We start from the raw sequence: 7,350 nt of genomic DNA on the forward strand, positions 1-7,350 counted from the left end.
CTCCTTCCTATCAATCTGGTTCTTACCAAATGCCATCTCCTCAGAGAACTCTTATCTGATCATCATACTAAAAATGCACCCTCCTTCCCATCATAATGTACATTTACCCCTCTTACCACTTTATTTTTCTTCATGGTACCCATCATCGCCTGAGGTTAAAATATTTATTTGCTTGCTTACTTGCTTATTACCTGTCTCCTGTATGAGGTCAAGGTCTACTAATCTCTGAATCTCTAGGACTAGAATGCTACCTGGTGAATGAATGAACACAGCAATATCAATATTCAGATGCTGAGGTTTACAGACTGGTTGGTTACATGCTTTTGCCCAGCAGCCTTATGGCTAAAGTTTCTGTCTCAGAAAAGTGAACTACTACCTGTGCAGGAATTCTAGGGTCACAGAAAATTAGCAGAACCATAATCTTTAAATTACAAGAGCCCATTAAACTTCACCTTTGCCTATCCTAGGAAATGCCACCTGTTTGACACTGATGCATTTTGCAGCAGGTCTGTCTCTCCTGTTTTATGTATCCATCAACAATTATGTCAGTAGGAAGTCTTGGACAAGAAGATCTATGAAATAGGAAGAGAAAAAGGCATCATTAAGTTAATAAATTAAGAAGATGCAGAACTTGAGGATGAGTCAAACATAATGTAAAAAGAGAGAAAAAAACAAGGAGAGAAAATAGGACTGCAGAATTATTTGCATTCTTTTGACTACCACAGTAAGAGTAGCCAAAAACGCATAAGGAATCTGGATAAGCAAAGTTAAAAATCTTTGTCAAACAGAATAGTGGATACTAGAAGGAAAGGAAGGAGGGTGGGGAGGATGAAGAGGGCAAAAAGGAGCAAATATATGGTGATGGAAGGAGACCAGGTAGGCTTTCAGTGGGGAGCACACAATAGAGTATACAGATGTCATATTATAAAGTCGTACACCTGAAATTCACATAATGTTATTAACCAATGTTACCTCCAATAAATTTAAATAAAAAATAAATAGAAAAAATATTTGTTAAAATTCCACTGCACACATTCCATTCCTAGTTATCCTGGCAAGGCCCCCCACCCCATGGAAATGACATTATAATGAAGAAAATATGTCAATGCAAATGAAGTAAACAGTAATTAAAGAGGGCCATTCTAGGTCTGTTTAACTTTGCACGTTCATAAGAGGGAGGCTGTCTGGATAAAAATTTGAGATAAGTTTGAGGTGTGAAGAATGATGCCATCAAGAGAAAGAATATAAAGGTCATGAAAAGACTACTTTGAGCATGAGCATTGGAGGGAGCCTCTAGGTACTGCTGACCCACGTTGCTTCTTCCATCCACTCTGTTTAAGTCAGTGGTAGATAATAAATCATGTAGTTGCAGTTCTATGTTATCCTACCTAGTCTACTTCTTATTGTCTGCTTGGAAGGAAACTCCAGATTAGAGTTGACAGAAAAAAGACAGGATGCCCAATTAAATTTGAATTTCAGGTAAATAACAATGTTTTTAGTATAAATATGCCCCATGCAATATTTGGGACATACTCATACTAAATATCTTTGTTGTTTACCTGAAATTCAAATCTAATCAGGGCCCTGTGTTTGTATTTGCTATATTTGGTAACCCAATTCCACATCAGAACCCAGGGCTGAGAAAGGGTGGACCTTGACTTTTCTGGTGCCTCAGTTAAGGGTTCAGAGCAATTAGAAGTCCCACTGCTTGGACAGCTCTCCCCTCGATCTTCATCATGCCAGAGGGCTAGATCCTCCCAGGAAAAGGAATTACACTAAAGTCTGTATGTTTTTCTGTATTCACATTTGCCATCTGTCTGTAAGCCTGCCAGGAGCTGCTATTCATCCATTTTTCCCTTCACTGAATCTTCTCCTATTCTGACTTATTCTGATTTTAAAAGCAGTCTGCTCAGAAAGGGACCCCTGGGGCTATGAGATGCTTCTCTTACACATTTTTAAATTTCCTATTATCATGCGTTTCCATTACTGACAATAGTGTTACAGAAGAATTTTTCTTGCAAATGATGGCCAATTCTCCAAATACTAGGTGACCTCTTATCTTTAAATAAAGACACTGAAGGTTTGGGGGGTTTGGGGCCATTAAATACTAATGTAACCACAAAAAGAAAAAAACACTAGAAATGAAATTCCAGTATTAATAACTTTGTAAAGAGGAAAACAGTCAACAATAGAAAGTCTAAGAGATGGTAACATTTGTGTCCCAACAGATGGGCAGAGCACGATCATGGGCGATTTGGAGTGATAATTCTTCAGCTGTCCAGGCAGATAAGAAAGTGGTCAGCCTTTTGGAGATCTTTCATTCTTCTAATAAACATTAAGGTTTGGGAATAGGGCATTGTAGGAACTGAGGCCTGTGAAAGAAGCAAGAATCCAAGAATCACACCTGAAATGTGCGCTACTAGAATCTCAATAGCATCAGCCCAAGTCTACAGCCATATCACCCTGAACGAGCCTGATCCCATCTGATCTCGGAAGCAAAGCAGGGTCGGGCCTGGTTAGTACTTGGATGGGAGACCACCTAGGAAGACCAGGTGCTATAGACGTAAAAAATACCCGTAAGCTGACAAGGTGCTTGCAATCTGTGAGGTCAACCAAGGGTTGCCTCACTTAAAAAAGTAAAAATTAAAAAATTAAAAAGAAAAATAGCATCAGCCCAACCATAACCTGACACAAAGCCTTGGTGTTAGTCTATCTCAGTTTCCAAATCTTGGCATTTTGGACAGTTTGAGCCAGAGGACAGTCCTCTGCATTATAGGATGTTTAGCAACAGTCCTAGCTTCTATTCACTAGACACCAGTAGCACCCTCCCAGTTGTAACAACCAAATAATGTCTCCAGAAATTGCCAAATGTCCCGTGAAGGGCAAAATTACCCCTAGTTGAGAACTACTGATCTAGAATAGAAAGAAAAGTGGTATTTAACCCAGATGGAAGATTGAAAGAACCTGGGGGTCTTGTGAAAACACTGATTCCCTGGTCCCACCCCCAAAGCATCTGATTTAACTGACCTGGGGTAAAGCTCAGGCACTGATATTTTGTAAAAGCTGTACCTGTACTTCACATGCAGCTAGGGCTGAGAACCAAGGCACTAGACTTTGTTTAAAAGAGGAAAAGGAAAAAAAAGAATTCTGTCTTCAAAAGGATCGCCACTCTTAGAAACTGGGGGCGGGGCCCAGGGCTGAGTCCACAGATGTGGGTCAAATGGCCTCAGCTGTTGAAGAGCCAAGGCAACCAGGCACCACAAAGCCCGAGCTTGGTAGTTAGCATCTACTTACCCCAGTTTAACGTGTTTTAACTGCATTTAAAAAAAAAAATCTTAGAGTGTTAGGCTATGGTTATATGAATGAGGTTGCAAGACAGGAAAAGGAACAGAAACACAGAATTGAGAAATTGCAGAACTCTGATTTGAAAAAATTTCCTTTTGTTAAAAAAAAAGAGGGAAGTTTCCATTTGCTGGTTCCTTTTCATTTTTTAGAAGCCTTCTACTACACTTATCTCGTGAGACTGCCCGTTATTCCTCGGGAACATGAGTAGTTATTAGGAACACTTTTGTGGTGCTCTTCAAATATTTGAAGATAGTATCACGACTGCCTTTTCTAAATCCCACACAGAGTGTGCAGTAAAGAGTTAACCGCCTGCCCGCTGCCAAGCTCTGGAGTTCCAGGGCAGGCAAACCTTTGCTTCCACAGGGCTCTTCTGGGGAAATCGACCTAGAGGCAGTCTAGAGAAGGGGTTTCCTTCGCTTACTGAGACTGAACGTTTCCTAGAAACGTTCTGCAAGGCACAAAACATCCCTCTTTCTGTGCAAAGTGGACATGAGGCCAGAGTACGCAAATTTAGTGTAGAGACAGGTAGCACCAAGAGGGTTTTTAAAATAAGTGATAACTTGCTAATTATTGAGCTGCAGCCACATTGCTATTTGGCCTACGATATTTGAATAATCCTCATATTTTATTTTTACAATATCACCAAATCCTGTTGAAATAAATGCTAGGTAATAAAATATGACTTTATTATGAATGATTGGTAATATGCTCACTGGTCTGCAAGGAGCAGCGTTAGTGATTGCACCTTGCTTGATCATTTACACTAAAACTCTCATGTGGACTCTTACATACAGACAATACTTTCTTTTCTCTTGTGCTATAGAAACCTTTAACATCCACTTTCGTTCCACCACTGGGAGAGAACTCTATAATGAGTTCCCTTGCTTTTCAACTCAGAGAAAAGTAAGTGCAATGTAATAAGGAAGTAAACCCAGTGAGGTGTGGGCCAGCTGACAAAGAGCATGGGCAGCCTAGGGCACAGGGAGAAAGAGCATGGGCACCCTAGGGCACAGGGAGAAAGCCAGGCCAACAGAGGTGCAGCAGAGCACTGCAAATGCCCAACATGCTTCCTCAGGAGAGAATATAGGCAGGAGAGAGAAAATAATGAGAGTATTATGAAAATCAGGAAAAGAAAATTCAATAGTAAGGATTTGGAGCCAAAAGGGCAAAGCCCAACTAATGCAATACTGGAGATTATCAGTAAAGTGAGTCATACTCACTGGTATAAAGAAATAAATTTTATTCAACGCTTCCTCTCACTCTTTCTGGAGCTCGGCACCTCTAGTACTAAAGTAATTAAATGGGGACGTTTGTAATATAACTCAACCCTGAAAGAAACACTCCTTTAGCACAATAAGCTGGAGATTACACTTCATGGTCTGAAAGATCTGATGGTGTGTTAGATGTTTCAACTGTGCCTTGAGACAAGAGGCTTCACTCCTCTGTACCTTGTGCCTTACAAGGCCTGATGTATCACAGACTTACACAAATATATTTATCAAAGAACACACAGGGGCCTCTGTCACTTGGGATCCAATGCTCCGTACCAGCACAGAACACCCACAATCATAAACATCTGCTTTCACAACTCACCTCATTCAGGCCCCAGAGAAATGCTTCTCTATGTATCTTGCTCCGTGACTTCAAAAGAAAAGGTAAGCACACCTGAATTCTGTGAAAGTTTGTGGATTGTACCACTGTTGACATCAGAGACAAACTGATTTAGGTGAGGAGTGTTTGAGGGGCAGACGCTGCTAGGTAAAAGACAAATTAACTTGTCCAATCCTCTCAGACAATATGAATGTAACAAATACTTGCATAATGAAATAGTTTCCCAGAGCACCATGCATCTATTTTTCTGCTTCTCTTCAGGTTCCAAATCACAATTCCAGAGATGCTTATGAATTAAACCAGTTTTTGAATATTAAACATAGTTTTTAAGAACATTTTGCAATAGTGAACATTTTATATTAGCCTTAAATTTGTGTATATGTAGGCTTAGATGTAATGTGATTGAAGTTTTGGCAATTAGATGAAAGTTGAATATGAGAAGTGCAAAAGTTTATCATGAAAATACTTAAGGTTTTATTAAATTTATAAAAAATTAAAATAATTCAAAACTTTAATTTTTAAATTTTTTTATATTTATTTATTATAACTTGTACGTTTTCTTTTAATTGGACAAATTTAATAATAAACATTTAATATATTTGCTATTAGGTTTTTAAAAGATACATAAAAATAATTTTATTTAAAAATTTTTACATTTCTTTTCATTTAAATTTTAGGTAAAAATATGTCTAAATGTAATTGTTTATTTGATCATTTAGTATATGTTTTCTATTGCTACTGTAACAAATTATCACAGGTCAGTGGCTTAAAACAATACAAATTCATTATCTTATTCTATAGGCCAGAAGTCTAACATGGCTACATTCAAGGCTGCATTCCTTTCTGGAGGCTCTAGCAGAGAATACATTCCTTGCCTTTTCTAGCTTTTAGAGGCTGCCTATGTTCCTTGATTCAAGGTGTCCTTCCCTCCATCTTCAAAGACAGCAACAGCAGATTGATTTCTCACATCATATCTTTCTGACCTTTTTTTTCATGGCCTCATTTCTCTCTGACTGCAGCTGAAAAAGGTTCTCCACTTTGAAGGACTCATGGTTAGATTGTGCTCACCTGGATAACATGAGATATTCAACCCATCTGAAGGTCTTTACCTTAATCACATATACAGTCCCTTTTGTCATGTAAAAAAGTCCGAGGTTTAGACTTGGAGATCCTTAGGGGGTAATTATTCAACCTACCACAATCACTGAGAATGAGCACAAGTCAAGATTATAATAGCAACTAAATATATGATTATGAAGCTCAAAAAGAAAAGAAAGGTAAAGATAAAAAGAAACTGAAAATCTTTAAAGAGGACAGTTGCTTAAATGTTTAAAAACTGAAAACTATGGGAGTGAACATCTTTATGTATGAGTATTTCTTTAGTATGGGTTCTCAGAAGTGCAATTGCAAAGAGGTCAAAGGGTTTTAATATTTTTATTTTGTTAAGAACCGTTGTAATTTTATAATGTACCAAAAGGCTGTAACAGTTTATACTCACATCAACCATGTAAGAGTGTCTTTTTTACTGCTTCTTTACTCTCACTGGTTACAGTTAATACTTTTAATTACTGTCAATCTGAGGGATGAAAGATAATATCATATTGTTTTTTTAATTTACATTTTCCCAATTACTAGTGAGGTCAAACATTCATTCTTTTGTTTTATGGATCACTGGCTTTTTTCTGTGAATTCCCTGTTCATAGCCTCCAGTTTTCTGCTCTTGGGTTGTTATCTTTTTCTTTTTCACTTATATGAGCTCTTTTTTTATTCAGAGTATTAATTATTTGTTTTTTATGTATGTGGCAAATATTTTCTCCTAGACCAATACTTTTAATCTTTGTTTTTGGTATCCTTCATCCTCTGAATAGTTTACCTTTATGTTGCTTTACTCTTTAATTATGTACATCTTGATCACACCTAAGTAACTTTACTCTCCTTAAAGCCAAGTTCTACGTACACATATATTTCACTTGCATTCCCAATAGGTCCCTGAGAAATACATTAAACAAAAACTGTAAAACTTTGTTTTGTCCTTTTCAGGTGATAATCAATCATTAGAAATTTTCAAAAAATCATTTTAAAGGAATTCTTCGGATTAGAAACTGACTTAAAGGTGTTTATTAGGTCAGAGCACACGTGGTTAACATATTTAGGAGCAATGGACTGGGTGGATGCAGAGCCACAGGTATGGGAAGAGACTTCAGTTAGTTATGTAAACAGTTCCCAAAGATCATGAAGGCAGACACCTGAAGACTAACCAGGGGAAACACCAGTTTCGAGTCATCTGAGATGAGATGACAAAGTATCAAAAGAGTTGAGCCCAATACAGTGAATGCCACGGCAGTACTGACAATACCGGAAAAGAAGACAGACGGGTGGACTGACAGCCACCAT

General features: G+C 37.9%; 1 non-coding gene across 1 annotated transcript; it reads left to right on the plus strand.

The window, feature by feature from the left end:
* The first annotated feature begins 2,445 nt into the window (after positions 1-2,445).
* LOC120617162 (5S ribosomal RNA) lies at positions 2,446-2,564 on the plus strand. Its single transcript, XR_005656796.1, has one exon. It is a non-coding gene; the product is annotated as a 5S ribosomal RNA (ribosomal RNA).
* Positions 2,565-7,350: the final 4,786 nt, after the last annotated feature.

Source organism: Pteropus medius, unplaced genomic scaffold (assembly GCF_902729225.1).
Source record: "Pteropus medius unplaced genomic scaffold, Ma_sr-lr_union100, whole genome shotgun sequence".
Taxonomy (NCBI): Eukaryota; Metazoa; Chordata; class Mammalia; order Chiroptera; family Pteropodidae; genus Pteropus; species Pteropus medius.